The sequence below is a fragment of the Dama dama genome, chromosome 12, assembly GCF_033118175.1.
Source record: "Dama dama isolate Ldn47 chromosome 12, ASM3311817v1, whole genome shotgun sequence".
Taxonomy (NCBI): Eukaryota; Metazoa; Chordata; class Mammalia; order Artiodactyla; family Cervidae; genus Dama; species Dama dama.
The window spans coordinates 383243-408265 of NC_083692.1; the positions used below are offsets into that span (position 1 = coordinate 383243).

A 25023-nucleotide genomic window follows, 5' to 3' on the forward strand; every position below is an offset into this window, starting at 1 on the left:
CTCCTAGAAGGGCTAAACATTCAAGAGAGAGAGAGTTAATGCAATTCCCTGAGGTCTGGGCAGAAGACAACACCCTCAGGCTTGCAAAACAAGTACCAGTGGTAAGAGAACTCAAACCTGATACAATTACGTCAGGCCCGCCTTGGGCCTGCCAGACCTTGCTAAGCCATTTACTCTTTACATGACTGAAAAGGACAAGATGGCTATGGGAGTGTTCTCCCAGACTATGGGGACATGGGACAGACCTGGGCTTCTCCAGAAACGGCTGGACCACTTTGCCCCTGGATGGCTGGGCTGCTTACGGGCAGTTGCTGTGGTTGCATTACTGGCCCAGGAGGCAACCAAGCTGACTTTGGGCCAAGATTTGATCGTAAAAGTCCTGCATAAGGTCAACACCCTCCTGCGAGGGGACCCCCATAAGTGACTGTCAACATCCTGGATTACTCAGTACCAGGGACTGTTATGTGAGAACCCCCATGTTAATATTGAGCCTTGTCAGGCCCTGAATCTGGCCACTCTCCTTCCTGTGGAGGAAGGTGGACCCTCACATGATTGCAAGGAAACCCTAGAAGAAGTTTATGCCAGCAGACCTGACTTGAGAGACCAGCCAGTCCCGGACCCAGATTGGGTCCTGTACCCCAATGGCACCAGCCTGGTCAAACAAGGACAACGACTGCCGGGATGTGCAGTAGTCATGGAAGAAACCATCGTTGGGGCTAGCTCTCTGCCATCACACTGGTCCGCTCAACGGGCCAAACTACATGCTCTAACCCGGGCCCTCCAGCTGTCAAAAGGTAAGAAGACAAACATTTACACAGACTCCAGGTAGGCTTTTGCCACACTACAGGGCTCTGTATAAGGAGAGAGGCCTTTGACAGCTAGTGAAAACAATATTAAAAATAAGGAAGAAATTAAGATCCTATTAGATGCTGCCTGGGAACCAGAAAGGGTTGCAGCCATACACTGCTGAGGACATCAAAAAGAGGATAACCCCCGGACTCATGGAACAGACTGGCAGATAAGACCGCTAAACAAGCAGCCGAGGGCTTGGGGGTGAAAAGTGAAGTCTCTATTAAAGCTCTCATATTGGCGGAGCTGCCTGAGCTAACGTTGGAGTCTCCAAAATACACTGAAGCCCAAAACCAACTAACCAAAGCGGAAGGGGCCATCAAGACTGAAAAGTTATGGTGGGAATTTCCAAGTGGAAAATTATTGGTACCAGAGGAGCTGGCACCCACTCTGGTAAGCCAAACACACCAAGCGACCCACCTAGGCCATGATAAACTGGAAGAGCTAACCCAAAAATATTTCTTGGTTCCCCGCCTCTCTTCCCTATGCAGGACAGAATCTCAGAACTGCACTGCCTGCTCACAGATCAGTGCTGCCTCTCGGCACAGACAGAAACCTCCGGGGATTCGGTTAAAAGGCACACTGCCCTTTGAACACCTGGAAGTGGACTTCACTGAAATGAAACCTTACCGACACTACCGTTATCTGCTGGTCATGGTATGTACTTCTTGGGATGGGTAGAAACTTTTCCTACCCGGACTGAAAGAGCATCAGAAGTAGCCCAGTGCCTGCTTAGGGAGATAGCCCCCAGATTTGGATTTCCTACCAGCACTGGATCAGACAATGGACTGGCTTTCGTAGCTGATTTAGTACAGCAAGTAAGCAGAACTTTAAACATCAAATGGAAACTGCACACTGCATATAGGCCCCAGAGTTCTGGGATGGTGGAACGGACCAACCGGACACGTAAATAGACTCTCCAAGTGGATCTTAGAGACTGACTGCTCCTGGGTGGACTTGTTTCTGATGGCTCTGCTCAGACTCAGGGTGACCCCACGGTCCCATGGCTATTCTCCATATGAAATTGTGTATGGGAGGCCCCCTCCCATAATAAAACAGGTGTCCACAAATTTTCCTCAGGTAAGGGGAGATGAGATTTCACAGCAGATGGAACAGCTGGGTAAGGTAATAAATCAGGGAACTAAGTTTGTACAAGAAAGGGTGCCGTTCCCCCTTGGGGAACAGATTCACGAATTTGTGCCCAGGGATCAGGTGTGGGTCAAGGACTGGAAACACGACTCCCTGGCCCCACGTTGGAAGGGCCCATGTACTGTTGTTCTAACCAGCCCTACGGTGGTTAAAGCTGCAGGTGTCACCCCCTGGGTCCACCACATGAGGGTGAAGACAGCATACCACGAAGACCCAGAAAATGTTGAGTGGGCTGCACAGAGGGACCCCACTGACCCCTGAGACACTAAGATCATCCTCAAGAAGAAGAAGGAAAAGAAGATCCTGGACGAGCCCCTTCAGGGTGAAGCCACATAATCAACTGCTGCTGCTTGGCTTCATCAACGTGATTTTGAATTTAACTTCCGTTTCAACTCAGGACAATGTTTTCATCTCATGGGCACACTCCTACGCAGACTTCCACAACACCTCCAGCTGCTGGCTATATGGGGCTATGCCTCTGTCTGTGGTGGATGGATTTCCTTGGTGGGTGTCACCGCTCTGCCAAGATTTTAAACCACTCTGCTCTTTTCTGAGATGACAAAAACAGACTTTCCTTTCTCTTGTCAGTCATAATCTCTCCCTGCTCTCTTGGTGTAAGCCAGCCCTACAGTCAATAGACTCGGGTCATGGGGTTACATTTGATGTAAATACCAGTTTCATAGGAGTAACAAAAGCCTATATCTCATATTTAAAGAACAAAAAGGAAAAAGGCTCCCTGACCAGCAAGGGAGGACAGGCCTCTAGGTATGTTGAGTGATTCTACCAAGTCTGGGATGAATATTTCTGGATGACCCCAGAAAAGGGTCAATTAATTACTCTGCCATATGCTGGGAACAAAAAGAACAAAGGGTAGGGTTTGGTGACTATCCATTAGACCCAAAAGAACTAAAATGTATGGGGTACCTATCCCCTGAACAATGTAAATGAACATTCGAGGTCACATACCACCCCAACCAGTCCATCCATTGGCCAGGCTCTGATTGGAAATATAACCCTGGAATCCGCTGGATGGCGCCCAATGGAACCCAGTGGCTTTGTGGGCCTAACCTTTGGTCTTGGTTACCAATCGGCGGGGTAAGCCACTGCACACTGGGATTCGCTTTTGCCCATGGCAGCATGAAGCCTAACCGACAACAAGGCCCGGTAAATCTACCTTATTTACATGCTAGGTGGACAAGGTCTGTGTTTCAATGGTATGAGTATATTGCTGCCTTATTCATACCTTCTATAGAGATGACAGATATTATGATTAAAGTAGAAGCCTTGACTAATTTCACAAAACAGGCCCTCCTAGATAGGGCTAAAATCATCCAAGCCTTAAATGAAGAAAAAATCCAAATGAGAAAAGAAGTGGTAATTCAAAATAGAATGCCTTTGGACATGCTCACAGCTGCTCAAGGAGGGACCTGTGCTATAATCAAGCTTGACTGTTGTATATATATATATATATATATATATATATATATATATATATATATTCCTGATTTATCTGCCAATGTATCAGCTGCTTTAGATGACTTGAAAACCAGGTAAAAGCAATGTCAAGTGAAAACATCCCTTTCTGGACTTCGATCCTATGTTGGGTGAAGGGTGATTGGCAGAAAACTATATTTACCATTGTTATAGTTTGCAATGATAGTTCTGCTTTGTGGACCCTGCATTTTACAATGTATTATGAACTATATAGCCCAAAGGTTGCTGTCGTTCTCCCAAATTGGCAGTTGGAGAGCCAGGGTGCAATATATCCCTATGAGTGATGCTCATACTATGAGTTAAGAGCATCAAGTGGGGGGAATGAAGGAGGAAACAGACAGAACAGGCTCCATCCTGAAAGCAGGGCTCCATCCTGAAAGCAGGACTCCATCTTGGGCCGGACTGTGGACTTTGAGCTATATGCCCAGTATCTATGGAAACGACATACCAACCGGAAAACCAGACCCCCTCCCCCATGGAAGAGCCCCAGGGCTCACACTTAGACTCTCCATTGCCTAAAAGAATATCCTAATTATCTGTGTAACCAAATAGAATTATACATTCTTTTATGCTTATTAGGATGTGACCACAGGCCTATTGATAATTGTCCACTGTTAACTACCTATGCTTAAGGCATATGAATCACGGGTTAGCTTTGATTGTATCCTTCTTTTCCTTTGTCCAGACTAGTTTCAGAGAATTTGGAGAGGTGGGTTTGAGCATGTATGCTTAGGGTATAAAAGGTTTTCACGAAAACTGTTCGGGGTCCTTGGCTAAGAGGAGACTCTGCCTTGGGCCCGCCAGTGTACAAACTGCACTCCACTACCTGCATTGACCTTCTGAGTGAGTTTGCTTCCTGGAACGTGGGATTACAACACTAGTATTGCAAGTCCCCACTTTCTGAGACTAGATGACCTACGTGATCTAGACTTTGCAAGGGGAAAGCTGAGTTCCAGAGGCAAAAGGAGAAGGAGGTTATGTAAAATTATAAATTTTCCTCTTCAACACTACTAGGGAATTACAAATTAAAAGCATGAGATGTCACACCACACCTATTAGGACTACAGACCTCCAGATGTGGGACAGTGCCAACTGCTGGAGGGTGAGAAATGGCAGGAACAACCCTCACTGTTGGTGATGTGCATGCACAGCCACCTTGTAAGTGTTATGCCCAATGTCCGAATCCCCCAGCAGGAAAAGAGAAGACCTCCATGACAATGCAACACGCAAAGGAAGGGAAATTTATTGCAGACTCGAGTCTGGGCCCCTGCTGCAACCAACGCAGTGGTGCAAAGTCAGAGAGCCCTGAGCCCCAGTTTCCACACACATTTATAGGGTGCTCGATTTCAAACATAAGCAGTGGGTAGTTATCGCAAGCAGATTGTTTACATGTTTATGAAGCAATTTCATTGGTCAAACACACTTTAAAAATTTTCGCACGCAAGGGACTCTCCCGGAGGTTTACTGGGCGCTTGCTGGTTGGCTGGTCTCTGGTGGCCTGTTGAGGGCAGATAATTACCCCACCCTCGGGAGAAACTGAAACTGAAGCTTATTCATAGTTCAGGGTGCCTGTCATGGCGCTAGTTATGCCCGTCTCACATTCCCCCCTGTCTTGCTGTCCCTGTAGAGGGATCTCTCTTCACCATCCTGAGCCACTGGCTGATATTGTTGCCTCAATACCATAATCTGAATGGTGTTTAGGGGTTGTTTAACAAATGACATTAGCCGGTTTAAAATACAAGGGCCAAATGTCAGTATCAATATTAATATTATGAGTGGGCCCAGGAGGGTGGAGACCAAGGTGGTCAGCCATGGGGAGCGTTGGAACCAAGATTCAAACCATCCCTGCTGGGCCTCTCGTTCCCTCTTTCGCTGTGCAAGTCCCTTTCTTACTTTGCCATAGATTCTCTCACCACTCCTGTGTGGTCCGCATAGAAACAACATTCTTCTCCCAGAGCCGCGCAGACCCCAGCCTGTTGGAGAAAGATTAAGTCTAACCCTCTCCTATTTTGCAAAACCACTTCAGATAAGCGTGAGGCTGTCATGGCTAATGCCATGGCAGGCAGCCTAGATTAAGAGTAGGCCTGGTTTCCCGGGGTAACATAATTATCAGGCCTTCTGGAGCCAGCCAATCAACATATGCCTAGCCAGAGAAAAGGGAACCTATCAGGGGAAAGCTGAAAGACCCACGTTGGGCCAACAAAAATTACCTAGCAACTGTGTAACCAATCCGCTTACGCCAACTACCCACTGTGTAACCAATCCGATTGTGCCAACTACCTGCTGCTTATTTTAACCTAATAAATACCCGAGAGAACTGGGGCTCGGGGCCTTTCGTCCTCACACACCTGGTGAGGGCGGGAGGCCCTGGCTCGAGTCATTAATAAATTCCCCTATTGCGAGTTGCATTGTTTCGAGGAGTCTTCTTTCCTGACCAGGGACTCGGACTATGGGCAGAACATTTGGGGGCTCGTCCGGGATCCCTTGACTGGGGGAGAACACTCTTTGGAACAAAGGGGAAAAAAGATAGGTAATAGCACCGGTGCTCAGGCAGGTTTAGAAAAGCCCAGAGTAAAGCCGAGGCCCTGCTGTGAAGCAGGAAGGTGTCTGGCGTTCGGGAAAGCTTTCCGTGAGGGAACGGACTGGCCATTCCAGCTGGCGTGAGGCCGCGGCCAGCGAGCGCTCTGGGAGGCAGCCAGCTCTGCGGGAAGGAGACCTCCTCTCCTAAGCCCGAATCTGGGGAACAGTGGACGCCATACGGTAAGGTGACCCTTGTTCCAGAGGATCTGTGTTGTCAGCCGATGTATGTCTGTCTGTGTGTTTTTCTGTATAACTGCAGGCATTGTCTCCTGCCTCGTTGTTCTCTGGTGTGTCGTTGTCTACTTCTTCCTATAAAGCCTTGGAGCCTCATTTCTGTTTCTGGGAGTTTCAGTGAACAGGCAGACAGTTGTCGGGGCAACTGACGACTCCTGGCCAGGGCTACTCCCTGGCGGATTCTGAAGGCCTCCCAACAAGTCAGCCCCAGTAACGGGAGCCCAAGAGGGTGAAACACCTTTCTTTTTTCTCGTATTCTAAACCGAGAATCTGGCCAAATAAAAACCCGTCTGTGTGGGCACGGGACAGGCACTTAAGAGCCGATAGGGAGCCTGCCACTGGAAGACTCCCGTGAAAGGATAAGGGGGTCACGGAACGGGCTAGACACCCTTAGGGTGCCCGCCCCCAGCAAGAAAACTTCCGTGCAACGACTAAGGCACTCAAATAGTTCCACGAAGCATACCACAAGCCCAACCTCCTGGCCGCCACCACTCCCAATAGGATTTATTGGTGGTAATTCTCGGTGACTTTCTTCTGACTCTCGCTATGGGTCAAGGAAAATCTACCTCACTCTCTCTCATGACTGATCATTTCTCGGATGTCAGGGCTAGAGTGTATGATCTGTCGCTATTGGTTACAAAGAGTAAATTAATAACCTTTTGCTCTGCAGAGTGGCCCGCCTTCCAGGTTGGATGACCTCCAGAAGAAACTTTTCAACCTTCTATTATTCGGGCGGTGAAAAAGAAACAGTTATGGCTCCTGATCCCTGGGGCCACCCGAGCCAAGTCCCATATGTTATGGTCTGACAAGATCTAGTAAAAGATCCGCCCAAATGGTTAAAACCTTTTGTTCACAAACTCCCTGATTCTCCTAATGTACAGGCCCTGGTTATGAAAACTCCCAATGCCCCAGAGGAAGCCAAGAAGATTAAGGGCCCAAAACTGGTCTTGCAAGAATCCTCGGACTGGAACCTGATTGACTTGGAGACGGAAATTAGGCCCCCGCCATATGCCCCTCCTCCGTTGCAGGTGCCCCCGGGGGGGAGAGCCCCCCCAACCCAATGAATCAGAAGGGACAAGGGAATCCTGACCCCGGAGAAAGAATAAAGGAAATAGGGGTGAGCAAGATCATGGGGACCCAGAGTTACCTTCATCTACTGTACAGGCACTCCCCGTCCGGGTGGGACCAGCTAACCCAGATGGAGAGCAAACCTATCGGTACTGGCCCTTTTCCCATTTTGTTCACTCATAACCCCACCTGGGATGATTGCCAGCAGTTGTTGCAGGTGCTCTTCACCACGGAAGAACGGGAGCAAATCCTGGCAGAGGCGCAGAAACGGGTCCCAGGGGTCGACGGGAGACCAACCGCCCAGCCTCATCTCGTGGACGAGGGGTTTCCTCTGTTGCGGCCTAGCTGGGATTTTGAGCGAGTGGAAGGTAGGGAGCGTCTCCGAGTGTACCACCAGACTCTAATGGCTGGCCTGCGGGCCGCAGCTAGGAAGCCAACAAATTTGGCAACGGTAAATTTAGTAAGGCAAGAGCCCACTGAGAGCCAGTCAGCCTCCCTAGAGAGGCTAATGGAAGCCTTTAGGCAATATACACCCATAGACCCCCAGGCTGAGGAATCACGCGCTGCAGTTCTACTAGTGTTTGTGAATCAGGCAGCCCCAGATATTAAGAGAAAATTACAAAAGATTTCCCCTAGAACTCGAGTTCTATATGTGGGGGAAGACAGTGACTAGGGGAGTCAAGACTCGACACCCCTCCCCGAGTCCTGGGTAACCATACATGTAGAGGAGAAACCCATTGGCTTCATGGTGGACACTGGCGCCCAACACTCTGTTTTAAATAAAAAACTGGGACCAATGTCTAAGAAAACCAGCTTAGTGCAAAGAGCCACGGGAAAAAAAAATATTGTTGGACCACAGAATGGAAAGTAAATCAGGGGACCCATCAGGTGTCCCATTCGTTTTTGGTGATACCAGAATGCCCAGCCCCTCTACTTGGAAGAGACTTGTTGACTAAAGTTAATGCTCAGATCCATTTTGACCCTGGGGGAATGTCAGTCACGGATGGACTTGGACAGCCGACACATGTCTTGTCTCTAGCCTTAAGAGATGAATACAGACTTTTTGCGCCTAAGCCCTCAGAGGTCATAGCACCAGATGTACAACCGTGGGTCCACAAATACGTGTTGGCATGGGCAGAAACAGCAGGAATGGGACTGGCTAAACAGAGACATCCGATCGTCATCGAACTAAAAGCCGAGGCGACTCCTGTGAGGGTGAGGCAATACCCTATGAGCCAGGAAGCTCGGCGGGGGATCACTCCCCACATTCGACGGCTCGTGGATGCCGGAATTCTCAAGCAGTGCCAATCCCCTTGGAACACCCCCTTACTACCAGTGAAGAAGCCGGGGAGTACGGATTACAGACCTGTCCAGGACCTACGAGAAGTCAACAAGCGGGTGAGTGACATACACCCTACTGGCCCTAACCCGTATACCCTCCTGAGCAGTCTGCTGCCTGAGTACACTTGGTACACTGTGTTAGACTTGAAAGATGCTTTTTTCAGCCTACCCCTGGTGGCCCAGAGCCAGGAAATATTTGCCTTTGAGTGGACTGAGGGGGAAGGTCAACCGGTAATACAACAAACTTGGACCCGCCTCCCACAAGGGTTCGAAAAAACTCCCCTACCTTGTTTAACGAGGCTTTGAGTAAAGACCTCTATGAATATGAGACTCAGCCACCCAGAGGTCATCCTGCTGCAATATGTGGATGACCTTATGTTGGCTAGAACCACAGAGGAGGCATGCAGCCGTGCCACCGGTGACCTCTTACAGACTGTAGGCACCTTGGGACATCATGCTAGCGCAAAGAAGGCGCAAATATCCCGGCAAGAGGTCACCTATTTGGGGTATAAGATCAGGCAGGGACAAAGGTGGCTAACTCAGGCCATGAAAGAAACAATATTGCAGATACCAGAGCCAAAGACCCCCCACCAGGTGAGAGAGTTTTTGGGGACTGTTGGATATTGTAGACTGTGGATCATGGGGTTTGCTGAGAAGGCCCGGCCCTTATATGAGAAAAGTAAAGAGACCCCAAACTGGACTTGGACTGAGCCAATGAAACAGGCTTTCCAGCCACTCAGACGGGCCCTACTGAAAGCGGCCAGCCGGGACTATGCCGCCCCCATATTAGCCATGGGACTTCCACCTCCTGGTATGGGGACTCTGCCGCCAGTCCCCGACTATTCCCTCCCTGACCTCGTTTGGATCAACGAGGATACCACCCTCCAGAAGGATGACAAAGATAGATGGTACTGAGATCAAAACAACAACCTGATATTGCCTGCCATCCTGGGTCGTCACCTGTGTGAACACCTGCACACAACTACACACTTGGGGGAAAAAAGACCTTGACACTTCTCCAGACAGCCTGCCTGAGGTTCCCTCGACAAAATGCAACTGTATGAGAAATAATCCAGGCTTACAAAGCATGCCAGCTGATGAAGACAGGGAAAAGGCAGCACACGGGAACGAGGTACTGAGGGGAAGAGCCAGGGCAACACTGGGAGATAGATTTCACTGAGGTAAGGCCAGGCAAGTACGGGTATCGCTATCTGTTGGTTCTGGTAGATACCTTCTCGGGGTGGGTAGAAGCTTTCCCCACTAAGGGAGAGACAGCAATAGTGGTTGCTAAAAAGATCTTAGAAGAGATAGTGCCTAGGTATGGGCTGCCAGTGACTATGGGCTCTGATAATGGACCTGCCTTTGTGAGCCAGATTGTACAAGGGCTGGCCCAAGCTCTGGAGACAAAATGGAAGTTACATTGTGAATATAATCCCCAGAGCTCAGGACAGGTTAAAAGAATGAATCGGACCCTAAAAGAAACTTTGACAAAGTTGGCAAAAGAGACTGGCGGGGACTAGGTGACCCTCCTTTCCCTTCACGCTCTTTCGAGGGCGTAACACCCCTTATAAGCTGAATCTTACCCCTTTTGAGATTCTGTATGGAAGACCCCCTCCTGTGTGTCCTATATTCGAGAGAAAATGCCTACCACCCCCTACCTTGGGACAATTCCAGCAAACACTGATGGCATTAAGTAACAAGCAGGGGGACCATCCCCTCACATCATATTGGCCCGGGTGATTGGGTTTGGGTAAAACGACACCAATCTAAAGCATTAGAGCCTAGATGAAAAGGCCCTTATGTTGTTCTCCTTACCACTCCTACTGCTGTTAAGGTCGACAGGATCAGGCCCTAGGTTCACTGCAATCACTTGCAGCAAACCACCCTGGAAGAACAAGAGAAGATGCAAGCAGAATGAGAGGCAAAACCTCACCCATCAAATCCTTTGAAACTGAAACTCTTATGACGGGAGCCCTCTTAACTCTCCTGCTGATAACAGTTTTCCTCTGCCCAGGAGCAACCAGCCACAACCCCCATCAGCCAGCTAACCTGACTTGGGTGATCTACAATCCTGAGGCTGAAAAAGTGCTTAATTCGAGCTCCAACGTGGCCCCCAAAGGGACATGGTGGCCAGTACTGACCTTTGATTTGTGCTTGCTGGCGGCTGACGGTAATGGGTTTGGTCCCCACTAACTGACCAAGTTCTTTGCCCACGGCTCTTTCGGTCTGTTCACCCGTAACTGTGAGCGAAAAGGCCCACAGTACTACGAACAGGTGCCTGTCTATGTCTGCCCGGGGCGGGGGGGGGGGGGGGGGGGGGGGGGGGAAGGGATCGAAACCAAATTGAAAAATGTGAGAGAGTTGACTCGTTTTATTGTGCCGCTTGGGGTTGCGAAACCACGAGAACAGTCCATTTCGCACCTCCAAGAATCCTTGAGCTCCTTGTCTGAAGTAGTGTTACAGAATAAGAGAGGTTTAGATTTGTTGTTTCTGCAACAAGGAAGATTATGTACAGCACTGGGAGAAAAATGCTGTTTCTATATCGATCATTCAGGGGTGGTACAAAAATCTCTCCAGAAAGTAAGAGAGGGACTAGCCCAGCGGAAGAGAGAATGAAAAGCCCAACAAGGCTGGCTTAAATCTTGGTTTCAGCGCTCCCCCTGGTTGACCACTTTGATTTCCACCCTCCTGGGTCCACTCATAATATTAATATTGTTACTGACCTTTGGTTCATGCATTTTAAACTGTCTGGTCTCATTTATTAGAGAGCGCCTAAATACCATCCAAATTATGATATTGAGACAACAATATCAGTCAATTTCACAGGGTGAAGAGGAAGATTCCTCTACTTGAACAACAGACAGGGGGGAAATGTGAGGCTGTCATGGCTAACGCCATGGCAGGCAGCCTAGATTAAGAGTAGGCCTGGTTTCCCGGGGTAACATAATTATCAGGCCTTCTGGAGCCAGCCAATCAACATATGCCTAGCCAGAGAAAAGGGAACCTATCAGGGGAAAGCTGAAAGACCCACGTTGGGCCAACAAAAATTACCTAGCAACTGTGTAACCAATCCGCTTACGCCAACTACCCACTGTGTAACCAATCCGATTGTGCCAACTACCTGCTGCTTATTTTAACCTAATAAATACCCGAGAGAACTGGGGCTCGGGGCCTTTCGTCCTCACACACCTGGTGAGGGCGGGAGGCCCTGGCTCGAGTCATTAATAAATTCCCCTATTGCGAGTTGCATTGTTTCGAAGAGTCTTCTTTCCCGACCGGGGACTCGGACTACGGGCAGAACAATAAGGATGTCAAAGACTTTTCTAAGTGACTAATTGATTCTTCTATGCGGACTATGTCTTCATCTATAGCGGCCCGCAGGGAGGAGAGCCCTTGGCCCTGCAAAGATAATGAAGCTATTCCTGTCCCTGCTCCTGCCAATCTGAGGCTGAACAGGGCTGCCACAGTGATTGCGCTGGGGGCTCTCGTTTCTGTCTTAGTACTTCCCGGTCCCAATGTGAGTACATTACCTCCTCAGAATGGTATAGGATCTTTGGCATTACAGTGACGAGAACACAGAGTTCTTGGCTTGGGTTAAAAACCTTCATATTTAAACATGGTGTTAGCCCCGTGTGTGAACAAACCCACCATCCCCCGCCTTCCGGCACTAGCCAATTTTTGGCAAGTAAGCTGATATTACCAATAGTCTGAGCACAAAGGGAGATCTTATCCCTTGGTACTGTGCCCAAACAGATCCCCTGTCCCCATACCTCTTCCATCGTGAGGCCTATCTTACGCTCTTCCCACCAGCATTGAGGGGGATTGGGGTCTGAAGACAAGTTGTAGGAGACATTGAGGCCTACGGCCTCATAGAAGGGGAGGCGGGGGGGTGGAGGTTATAACAGAGCCAGCAGGATTGGGTTGCATTTGGGTCAGTATGGTTTAGAGCCATAAAAGCGGCATTTACTATGGCCCATAGGGGGTCTTGAGTCACTGAGCTAGCAGTTACAGTTAGATGGCTGGGGTGTTTGTCAGATTACCTTTGGTGCCTGGGGTAGAGGAGGTGCTGTTTGACCTTGGCGAGTCTGGCCCGGAGGTGGTCGTCTTAGGGGTCGTCTTGTGCCCCTGTGCCGTTTTGACCAGGTTGGGACCCAGACTATGTACCTGTACCGGCTCAATCACCTGTTTAATGGTCAAGAGCTCTCCTGGGTAAGGGCCGGGCCAAGCCACATGGAACTGGAAGCCCCAAGTTAGCCCTGCGGTCCAGCGGCTTTCTTTTGTTGCTCGGTCCTGGTTGAACTGTACCCGTACAAAAGGCCTTTGGTGTTTGGAATCTCTAAAGGTGAATCTAACTAGATCTCTGTTCCCGACGTCCCACCTCCGGGGCCCATCACACGAAGTTACACAGCTCCTGCTTGCACAGTAATAGCTTTCTACACCCCCACAAGTTTACCAATTACCTCTAATGTTGCCTGGGCAAGCGAAAAACCCAGGAAGGTCCCCCACTCCATAAGTGTGGGCGTATGTGTCCCCCATATGTCCACCCAGGCTTCCATATAGCAGAGTGTGTAGCCCGACCCGGCATACAAAGAGTCTCCTGAGGTTAAAGTACAGGTCTGGCCACCAGGTGTTGAGAGGGTGGATTCCTGAGGTTTCGTTGATCACCTCGTGGGTCTGTCCGTCACTGAGCTTCCAGGTGATCTTGAATGGTTGGTGTGGATTGGATATTCCTGGGTTGATGAGAATTGCCACCAGTAGGAGACTCAGGAGGCCTCTCGTTGGACGAGTTTCAGTTTCAAAGGATTTGACGGGTGAGGACTTGTCTTCCATTCTGCTCGCGCTCTTTCCTGTTCCTCCAGAGTAGCTTGCCACACGTGACTGCAGTGAACCCAGGGTCCAATCCCGTCAACCTTAATGGTGGTAGGGGTGGTAAGGAGAACAACATAAGGGCCTTTCCATCTGGGTTCTAATACTTTAGATTGGTGCCATTTTACCCAAACCCAGTCACCTGGGCCAATATTATGTGCGGGGATGGCCCCCTTGCTTTGACCCTCATGTATTTTTCGAATTAATTTCCAAACATGGTTATGCACCTTACTTACTGCCATCAGAGTTTGCTGGAATTGCCCCAAAGTAGGGGGTGGCAGGCACTTTCCCTCGAAAATAGGACACACAGGAGGGGGTCTTCCATACAGAATTTCAAAAGGGGTAAGATTCAGCTTATAAGGGGCGTTACGTGCCCGAAACAGTGTGAAGGGAAGGAGGGTCACCCAGTCCCCGCCAGTCTCGATTGCCAACTTTGTCAAAGTATCTTTTAGGGTCCGATTCATTTTCTCAACCTGTCCTGAGCTCTGGGGATTATATTCACAATGTAACTTCCATTTTGTCCCCAGAGCTTGGGCCAGCCCTTGTACAATCTGGCTCACAAAGGCAGGTCCATTATCAGAGCCCATAGTCACTGGCAGCCCATACCTAGGCACTATCTCTTCTAAGATCTTTTTAGCAACCACTATTGCTGTCTCTCCCTTAGTGGGGAAAGCTTCTACCCACCCCGAGAAGGTATCTACCAGAACCAACAGATAGCGATACCCGTACTTGCCTGGCCTTACCTCAGTGAAATCTATCTCCCAGTGTTGCCCTGGCTCTTCCCCTCAGTACCTCGTTCCCGTGTGCTGCCTTTTCCCTGTCTTCATCAGCTGGCATGCTTTGCAAGCCTGGATTATCTCTCGTACAGTTGCATTTTGTCGAGGGAACCTCAGGCAGGCTGTCTGGAGAAGTGTTAAGGTCATTTTCTCTCCCAAGTGTGTAGTTGTGTGCAGGTGTTCACACAGGTGACGACCCAGGATGGCAGGCAATATCAGGTTGTTGTTTTGGTCTCGGTACCATCCAGCTTTGTCATCCTTCTGGAGGGTGGTATCCTCGTTGATCCAGGTGAGATCAGGGAGGGAATATTCAGGAACTGGTGGCAAGGCCCCCATACCGGGAAGTGGAAGTCCCACGGCTAATATGGGGGCGGTGTAGTTCCCGGCTAGCCGCTTCTCGAGCGGCCGCATCAGCGGCACGATTGCCCCGCGCCTTAGGGTCTTCTTTCTGATGACCGGGGACACGTACTATTGCTACTGCCCGGGGCAGTTGGACAGCTTCCAGGAGCCTGCAAATCTCAGGCAGATTTTTGACTTCCTTTCCCTCAGCTGTCAGAAATCCCCTTTCTTGGTATATTGGACCTTGAATATGGGCAGTGCTGAAAGCATATCGGCTGTCAGTAAAAATGGTGACTCTCTTCCCTTTGGCTTGCTCCAGAGCCTGTATTAGGGCAATCAATTCTGCTTTTTGCACAGAAGTGTTTGGGGGAAGTGTCTTAGCCCATATCGTCTGTCCTGAATCATCAACTATGGCATCTCCTGCCTTCCTTTGTCCATCTTTTACATAACTGCTCCCATCGGTGAACCATACTAGCTCACTGTTGTTTAGGGGTACATCAGTTAAGTCTTTTCGTGCCACCAGGGCCTCAGCCAGCATCTCACTGCAATTATGGAGAGGGCAGTCTTTCTCTGGGTTAGGTAGGAGCGAGGCTGGATTCAGGAAGCAAGGGGTCTGAAAACACACCTGTGGGGCATCAAGCAGCAAGGCCTGGTAATGTGTCAAACGGGCATTGGAGATCCACTTACCCGGTGGCTGCTTTAAAACCCCTTCAATGGCGTGAGGGGTGTAAACCCAGAGGTGCTGTCCATAGGTCAACTTGTTAGCGTTGCGGACAAGGAGGGCAGTGGCTGCAATGATGCGGAGGCAAGGGGGCCACCCAGCGGCCACCGGGTCTAATCGCTTCGAAAGGTATGCCACCGGCCACTTCCACGGTCCCCATTGTTGCATCAAGACCCCCTTTCCTATTCCTTGCTTTTCATCTACAAACAGCTGGAATGGCTTATTTGGGTTAGGCAGGGCAAGGGCTGGGGCTTCTAGTAGGGCCCGTCTGAGTGTCTGGAAAGCCTGTTTCATTGGTTCAGTCCAAGTCCAGTTTGGGGTCTCTTTACTTCCCTCATACAAGGGCCGGGCCTTCTCAGCAAACCCCATGATCCACAGTCTACAATATCCAATAGTCCCCAGAAACTCTCTCACCTGGCGGGGGGTCTTGGGCTCTGGTATCTGCAATATCGTTTCCTTCATGGCCTGAGTTAGCCACTTTTTCCCCTGTCTGATCTTATACCCCAAATAGGTGACCTCTTGCCAGGCTATTTGCGCCTTCTTTGCACTAGCGCGATACCCCAAGGTGCCTAGAGTCTGTAAGAGGTCACCGGTGGCATGGCTGCATGCCTCCTCTGTAGTTCCAGCCAAGATAAGGTCATCTACATATTGCAGCAGGATGACCTCTGGGTGGCGAGTCCAATATTCGTAGAGGTCCTCACTCAAAGCCTCATTAAACAAGGTAGGGGAGTTCTTGAACCCCTGTGGGAGGCGGGTCCAAGTTAATTGTACTACCGGTTGGACTTCCCCCTCAGTCCATTCAAAGGCAAATATCTCCTGGCTCTGGGCCGCCAGGGGTAGGCTGAAAAAAGCATCCTTCAAGTCCAGCACAGTGTACCAAGTGTACTCAGGCAGTAAGCTGCTCAGGAGGGTATACGGGTTAGGGCCAGTAGGGTGTATGTCACTCACCCACTTGTTGACTTCTCGCAGGTCTTGGACAGGTCTGTAATCTGTCCCCCCTGGCTTCTTCACCGGCAGTAAGGGGGTGTTCCAAGGGGATTGGCACCGCTTGAGAATTCCGGCATCCACGAGCCGTCGAATGTGGGGAGTGATCCCCCACCGAGCTTCCTGGCTCATAGGGTATTGCCTCACCCTCACAGGAATTGCCTCAGCCTTTAGCTCGATGACGACCAGATGTCTCTGTTTGGCCAGTCCCATTCCTGCTGTTTCTGCCTAGGCCAATGGGTATTTGTGGACCCACAGTTGTACATCTGGTGCTATGACCTCTGAGGGCTTAGGCGCAAAAAGTCTGTATTCATCTCTTAAGGCTAGAGACAAGACATGTGTCGGCTGTCCAAGTCCATCCGTGACTGACATTCCCCCAGGGTCAAAATGGATCTGAGCATTAACTTTAGTCAACAAGTCTCTTCCAAGTAGAGGGGCTGGGCATTCTGGTATCACCAAAAACGAATGGGACACCTGATGGGTCCCCTGATTTACTTTCCGTTCTGTGGTCCAACAATATTTTTTTTCCCCGTGGCTCTTTGCACTAAGCTGGTTTTCTTAGACATTGGTCCCAGTTTTTTATTTAAAACAGAGTGTTGGGCGCCAGTATCCACCATAAAGCCAACGGGTTTCCCCTCCACATGTATGGTTACCCAGGACTCGGGGAGGGGTGCTGAGTCTTGACTCCCCTAGTCACTGTCTTCCCCCACATATAGAACTCGAGTTCCAGGGGAGATTCTTTCTCTCTGGGTTGTTCCTCTCTTTGGGTCCCTCTTAGGGCACTCGTTTTTCCAGTGTCCCCGTTCTTTGCAGTAAGCACACTGATCTTTCTTTAGGGCCTGCCTTTTTGGTCTCTCTTTTTCTCCAGTCTGGGGGTCACGAGGCTCCCTCAATTCTGTTCCGCCCTTCATCCCCACAAAAAGAATCTTGGCTAGCTCCCTCTGATTCTTCAGGTTTTCCTTCGCCCTATGTTCCCTATCTTCCTTCCTGATCTTCTCAGCTAATTCCCTTTCCTCCCATCGAATTTGCTCTTCCCTTTCTTCTGGGGTCTTCTCTATTATTAAATACATTTTCAGCTGCTTTCAGTAAATCTTGTATTGTCTGTTCTCCCTATCCCTCTATCTTTTGTAATTGCCTCCTAATATCTGGGGTTGCCTGATTTACAAACGCTAACAGAACTGCAGCATGTGACTCCTCAGCCTGGTGGTCCATAGGTGTATATTGCCTAAAGGCTTCCATGAGCCTCTCTAGCAAGGCTGATGGGCTCTCAGTGGGCTCTTGCCTTACTAAATTTACCCTCACCAAATTTGTCGGCTTTCTAGCTGCAGCCCGCAGGCCTGCCATCAGAGTCTGGCGGTACACTCGGAGACACTCCCTACCTTCCGCTCGCTCAAAATCCCAGTTAGGCCGCAACAGAGGAAACCCCTCGTCCACGAGATGAGGCTGGGCGGTTGGTCTCCCGTCGACCCCCAGGACCCGTTTCCGTGCCTCTGCCAGAATTCGCTCCCGTTCTTCTGTGGTGAAGAGCACCTGCAACAACTGCTGACAATCATCCCAGGTGGGGTTGTGAGTGAACAAAATGGAATCTAAGAGGTCAATGAGGCCTTGGGGCTTCTCTGAGAAAGGAGGGTTCTGGGTTTCCCAATTGTACAGGTCACTTGTGGAAAAGGACCAGTACTGATAGGTTCACTCTCCGTCCGGGTTAGCTGGTCCCACTCGGACGGGGAACGCCTGAATGGTGGATGAAAGCAACTCTGGGTCCCCAGGGCCTTGCCCACCCCTATCACCCCTAATTCTCCTCCGGGTCCCCAATGAGGGTCCCCCCTCATGGTCAGCTCCCACGGGCCCTCTCAACCCTCTTGATTAGCCCGGGGGAGTTTCTCCCCTCGGAGGGAATTGCAATGGGGGCGGGGGGGGGGGTCATATGGCGGAGGCCTTATCTCTGTTTCTAAATCTATCAGGTTCGGATAAGATGATTCCTGAAGGACGGGTTTTGGGTCCTCTTTCTTTTTAGTTTCTTCCGGGGGGGTTTCCATCACCAGGACCTGTGAATTGGAAGAACCAGGAAGTTTGTGAACTAAAGGTTTTAACCACTTGGGCGGATTTTCCACCAGATCCTGGCAGACCATGACATAAGGAACCTGATCCGGATGACCCCCGGGATCAGGAGCCATAATCTTTTCTTTTACAGCCTGTATAATGGACGGTTGAAAGGTACCTTCCGGAGGCCATCCAACTTGGAAGTCAGGCCACTCTGCCGAGCAAAAGGTTATTAATTTACTTTTCTTGACTAGCAAAGACAAGTTATGTGCCCTGGCCCTGACATCTGAGAAGTGGTCAGTCATGAGAGAAAGTGGGGTAGATTCCCCCTGACCCATAGTCAAAGAGCAAATGGTAGAAGAGAGAGAGAAGAAGTCACTGAGAATGGCCACCAAAAATCCTACCGGGAATGGTGGCGGCCAAGAGGTTGGGCTTATGGTATGCTTTTGGAACTGTTTATGTGCCTGCGTCGGTGCACGGAAGTTTTCTTGCTGGGGGCGGGCACCCTAGAGGTTTCTAGCCTGTTCTGTGACCCCCTTATCCTCTCATGGGAGTCTTCAAATGGCAGGCGCCCTAATGGCCTTTAAGTGCCTGTCCCGTGCCCACACAAGGAATTTTAGGCCACATCCTCAGCTAGGGATGTTGAAAGAGAGTTTCACCCAATCAGGCTCCCATTACTGAGGCTCACTCATTGTAAGGCCTTCAGAGTCCGCCAGAGTGTAGCCTTGGCCGGGACTCATCAGTTGCCCTCACAACTGTTCGCCTGTTCACTGAAACTCTTGAAGAGAGTAGGAGTTGAAGGCAGATCAGAGAAGAAGGGGAGAAGGAGAATAAGTCAGAAGAGAGAGTAGAGAACGATACACCAGAAGACAACGAGACCAGAGACAATGCCGGCACACACACAAACACCGAGGGTCGTAGACAAACACACAGATAGACAAATGTCGGCCGACAACACAGCGCTGGGTTTTTGGGCCCCCTGAGTCCTCTTGCCTTCCGGTACAAGGTTCACCTTACTGAATGGCGTCCACTGCTCAGCAGACTCGGGACCAGGAGAGGAACTCTCCTTCCCACAGAGCTGGCTGCCTTCCAGCGCGCTCGCTGGCTTCAGTCCTGCACCGGCTGGAACGTCCAATCCGTTCCCTCTTTATAGAAAGCTTTCTCCTGTGCCAGATACCTTCCTGTTTCTCAGCAGGGCCTCGGATTTACACTGGACTTTCCTGTCCTGCCTGAGCATCGGTGCTATATCTATCCTTCCCCTCTGTCCTGGAAGTGTTCTCTTTCCCCAGTCAAAGGATCCTGGACGAGCCCCCAAATGTTATGCCCGATGTCCAAATCCCCCAGCAGGAAAAGAGAAGACCTCCATGACAATGCAACACGCAAAGGAAGGGAAATTTATTGCAGACTCGAGTCTGGGCCCCTGCTGCAACCAACGCAGTGGTGCAAAGTCAGAGAGCCCTGAGCCTCAGTTTCCACGCACATTTATAGGGTGCTCGATTTCAAACATAAGCAGTGGGTAGTTATCGCAAGCAGATTGTTTACATGTTTACGAAGCAATTTCATTGGTCAAACACACTTTAAAATTTTCGCGCGCAAGGGACTCTCCCGGAGGTTTACTGGGCGCTTGCTGGTTGGCTGGTCTCTGGTGGCCTGTTGAGGGCAGATAATTACCCCACCCTTGGGAGAAACTGAAGCTTACTCATAGTTCAGGGTGCCTGTCACGGCGCTAGTTATGCCCGTCTCACAGTAAGACAGCTGGGCAGTTTTTTCTACAGCTAAACTGTGGAATCCAACAATCACGCTTTTGTTATTTAGTCAACTGCTTTGAAAATCTATTTCCAAATTCAAGCAAGGATACAATTATGCACAGCAGCAGTATTCATAATAGCTGAAAACCTGAACAAATCAGGATATCCTTCAATAGATGAATACACAAGCAAAGTGGGGTACATCTATGTTAAGGCAAGCAGAATATGCCACTCCAAAATACGACTCTCTGCCATAAAGATTATTTCAGTCTAATGTTTTTTTTTTTTTTTTTTTTTTAAGGAATCTTGGAAAGCTAAATAGTAACTGGCCTTTTGTGAAAGACATTTACAATAAAGAAATCTCCATATTTAAAGGCTGTCTCTTTTCCCACCAGAAATAGGCAGATGATTAAATCTCAAGTAACTCTTATCAATGGACAAGTCCTGACTTCAATCTGCAAACAAACATACCCTTCTTACTGTGTTTTGCATGATAGCCTGCCATAACTGGCTTCCCTCTTCCCCCATCCCAGGTCTTTTGTTTGTGTCTGAAGATGGCATTTAAGGTGATGGCTTTGGACATTTAAGGGAGTGACTCAGTTTTCCTGTTAACTTCCATATATACAGGAGGTATCCATGCTATTAAACTTCTGTTTTTCTCCTGGTAATCTGTCTTTTGTTTGTTTGTTTTTTACAGTGAAAGTCTCAACTAACCATCTAGGTTAGAGGAAAATTGTTTTTCCTCCCATACACATGCAATGAATACTGCTCAGCAATAGAAAGGAATGAGCCATCTTATCTGACATATTGTTGCAGAAACCAGTACTCAAAAAACCAAGCATCACACTTAGAGAGTTGCAGAACTCAGGTTTATTACGCCGGCAGGCCCCAAGGAGTTAACACTCCAAGCTCTGAGCCCTGAACAAAAGGGTTACAGAGTTTTTATAGACAGACTATAGTGGGCAACACTAGCTGTTAATAGGCTGGTTTAAACTAAGGGGTTTCTCATGCATGGGAACAGCAGTCAAGATGGGGAGGGAATTGCCTGACCTGGACAGGCATGATTAAGCAGGTTTGCAGGGGCTAGGCAATTGCAAAGAGCAGGACAAGGGTGAGTGAGATAAGCTCCGGTTCCTAGTATTGTAGGTCCTCAGTTTCTGAGACTACATGACCTACATGATCCAGACTTTGCAAGAAGCAAGTTGGGTTACAGAGGCAGAAGGGGCAGAAAGTTATGTAAAATTTTAACTTTTCCTCTTCAACTGCAGGATGGAAAGCCTGTCCCTATGTTTTTGTCTGAGCCCACAGATTTGTATGGCCCAAGGGGTGAACATAATCTTCTCAGATTTAGCTGTTTGGGATGCAGCAGTGGAGTACACACTGACATTGCGTCTAACTGCAGCAGTGTTGCAGGGAGAAAGCCAGCTCCGCCTCCATGTTGGAAGCTATTTCTGTGACTTGTGACTTGCTTTTTTTTGTTTTTAACCATTATAATCATGCTCAGTGGCTTGCCTGGAGGACCCTACCCCTCTGCTTGACTGTAAACTAAAGTGCCTTTGTTCAGTTCATGGAGGGATAGTTTGTCCCTGCCCACACCCCTTCCAAGGCTGGACATTCCCTGGGAGATACTTTGCAAGACTGAAGGCCCCTTCACTTTACTTCCCCACTGCCTCTCCCTCTCTATTCTGCATTTTGACTTTAGTTCCTCATTGCTTCTTTCTCTCTGATCTATAAAAGAACCTGGCATCCAGACCCCAATAAAGTGGTTATTTTGAGGTGCTAGCTTGCCATCTTCTTGGTCTGATGGCTCCCCAATTAAAGTCTCTTCTTTGCCTCTACACCTCATCTCTTGGATTCATTGGCCTATTATGCAGCCAGCGGAGTGAGCTTCGACTCAGAATATCAGAAGCGACACAGAGAAGCCTCAGTGTAAGGGACAGGGCAAAAGGTGCTGGCTCAACTTTGGAAATTAGCAGAATCTGTAGACTAAAGGCAAAATGGGCCTTTCATAAACAGTGGGCTTATTTTATGGGGTTCTTTGCAGACTGCAGTAACTAAGAAAGCTGAAACTTCTGCACGTGTCAGCTGGAAAGGAGCAACGCAGAGATAAACAGCAGATGGTGGGAGCCAGGTTCCTCACCGTAGGGGTGAGAAGTTACAGACAAGCAGGGGTATGGCCTCTGCCCTCATAACCCTGGATCTGGGCTTCCTGGGAGGATGATGTGGGGATCTGGCTGGCCGGGGAAATGCACAGATCTCTGCACTGGGAAGGCCCTGCACACGTAGGAACCTCATGCCCCATCTTTCCCCTATACCTGCTGGAAACACTCAGCCCTCCATGGTCTGCAGGGTGCAGGTTTTTAGACATTCTTACCCCCAGGCAGGTACAGGATTCTGAGGGTCTTACTTACCGCTAAGCTGTCCCAGAAGCCAGGTCGCGGAGGCTGGAGCCAGGATGGGGGTGCCTGGGCCTTGGACCAGCAGCTGGTGGGAAGGAGGAGACCAGTCCTGAGGGCAGGAGCTCCCTGAAGTCTGTGAGCCCCGGTGCCCTGATGGGGCTCCTCCCCAGTGGGGATGCGGGCAGGGCCTGCAGTGGTTCTGTTTCCACCTGGGACCCTTTGACGAAGCCACAGCACCACGGAGCCCTGAAGTCTCCTGATGGTGTCCCTAATTCTGACACAGTGGTTTTACAAAGGAATAAGAGAGTGAAGTCGAGCTCCTGACAACCACCCCTTTGGGCTCTGAGTTGGTTCCAACAGGACTGCAGTCACTGCACATGGTCTGCTGTAACCCCTGCCCCCTCCTGGCCTTTCCTCTTCCTGTGATGATTCCAGCGACATTTCCAGCCTGGACCCCTCTCCCAGGCCAGATGCACTGGCCCAACCACTGCACCCGCATCTCATCTTGGGGGCTAACAGGCCCCTCAGAGGGCTGGGATCCTGCTGCTCCCACCCCCAGAGGGGTCCCACCCTCCCCGGTTGCTGAGCCCCACCCAGGCCCTCCCAGGCTCCCACTTCCTTGTGCTCCAGGGACTGTCAGCTCCTCCTGCAGAGCCTATGGCCAGTCCCCACACTAATTCCCTTCTACCCCCACAGCCCTGGCCCAAGCCCAATCCCTCCAACAGGCCCCAACCAAGCTCCCTGACCCCAGAGGGCTTCTCACACCCCAACTCAATGTTGCCTTCCTGCAGCATAAATGAGATCATGACTCTCTCCCCACTGTGATCCCCCAAGGCTTCCCCCTTTGGCTGGGGTGTCTGGTGGGAGAGGCATTCGCCAGGACCCTGAGCGTTCCCGGCATCCCCACTAGGCTGCTGGCTCCTGACTTCCTGGACACTGAGCACCCCAGAAGGACAAGAAACACAGCACCCCGAACCACTCACCCCAGCAGGACAAGGGCCACAGCACCGCACCCCAGAACCGCTCCTCAGGAGGGCTGGCACTGCTGTTACCTGGTCAAGGAGAGCTGAGAAGGGCTGCCCAACTGGGACACAAGCGTGGCAGGTGTGGCCCCTCCCTCAGCCATCACATCACCCCCGAGGGACTTGAGGGAAGGAGCACTGAGGCATGTGTCAGCTCGTTCCGAAGCAGGACATTACGGGCTCAGTCATGTCCCCCTAAATTCACATTCTGAACCCCCAGGACACCAGGATATGGCTGAATTTGGAGATGGGGTTTTTAAAGAGGTGACCAAGGTGACACGCTGTCACTAAACATTGGAAAAGCAGGAACTAAATACAAATACACAGCCATTGCCTTCTCCAGGGGGTCTTCCCAACGCAGGGATTCAACCCAGGTCTTCCACATTGCAGGCGGATTCTTTACCAGCTGAGCCACCAGGGAAGCCCAAATACACAGATCAGCTTCTCACACACCTGGACAGTTTGTTGTTGTTCAGTCGCTCAGCGTGTCCGGCTCTTTGCGATCCCATGGACTGCAACACGCCAGGCTTCTCTGTCCTTCACCATCTCCAGGGGCTTACTCAAACTCCTGTCCATTGAGTCGTGATGCCATCCACCCGGACAGTTACTTAATTTTAAAGAGTAAAGATGCAATCGGCTCGGTAATTGACCAAGAGGGCTCCAGGGCAGGGCTCACCTGAGCCCAAGAAACCTGGATGAACAGAATTTTCCCTAAGCCTCTGCTCGCCCTAGAAACCAGAGATGGGCATGAAGAAGTGCTGCCCCCTTGTGGCCATTTCCCATAACAACAACTTCAAAACCAGGGCCGCCGGGCTCAGAATTCACGCGGTCTGTGGGGCTGCATATGACACCTGCCATCAAGTAACGTCGCTGTGTAAATCATTGGAAAATAATTTAAAACAGGGCACACTTTCAATAAACCAATTTCAACTGGTAAACTGTAGTCATACTGTGTAAGATCAAAAAAAAGCACCTTGGATACTCCACCTCATTAAATATTAAATGAATGGAAATCAAAACTACCATGACAAATCACCTCAAACTGGTCGGGAAGACCAGCATCAAAAAGATCTACTAGGAATAAGTCCTGCAGAGGGCATAGGGAAAAGAGAATTGTCCTTCATTCTTTATTGGGATGTGAATGTGTACAGGAACTATGGAAAACAGCAAAGAGGTCCCTTAAAAAAAAAATCTAAGCATAGTGAAACTGCAAGATCTGGCAGTCCCACTCCTGGACTTAGATTCAGAGAAAATCAGAATTAGAAATGACACGTGCACTGCTGTTTTCAGGGCAGCACAATTTACAATACACAAGACAATGGAATCAACCAAATTCAATCAATCAACCGACCAAATTTGGAGCTAAGTTCCAAACAGTTCACAGATCTAAATGTAACATCAGATACTATAAAC

General features: G+C 49.8%; 1 protein-coding gene and 1 pseudogene across 1 annotated transcript in view; one reads left to right on the forward strand and one right to left on the reverse strand.

The window, feature by feature from the left end:
• The window catches only part of LOC133065907 (histone-lysine N-methyltransferase PRDM9-like), a 389343-nt gene that overhangs the window by 44325 nt on the left and 319995 nt on the right, over positions 1–25023 (forward strand). The window lies entirely within an intron of this gene.
• LOC133067140 (uncharacterized) lies at positions 16630–23714 on the reverse strand (annotated as a pseudogene).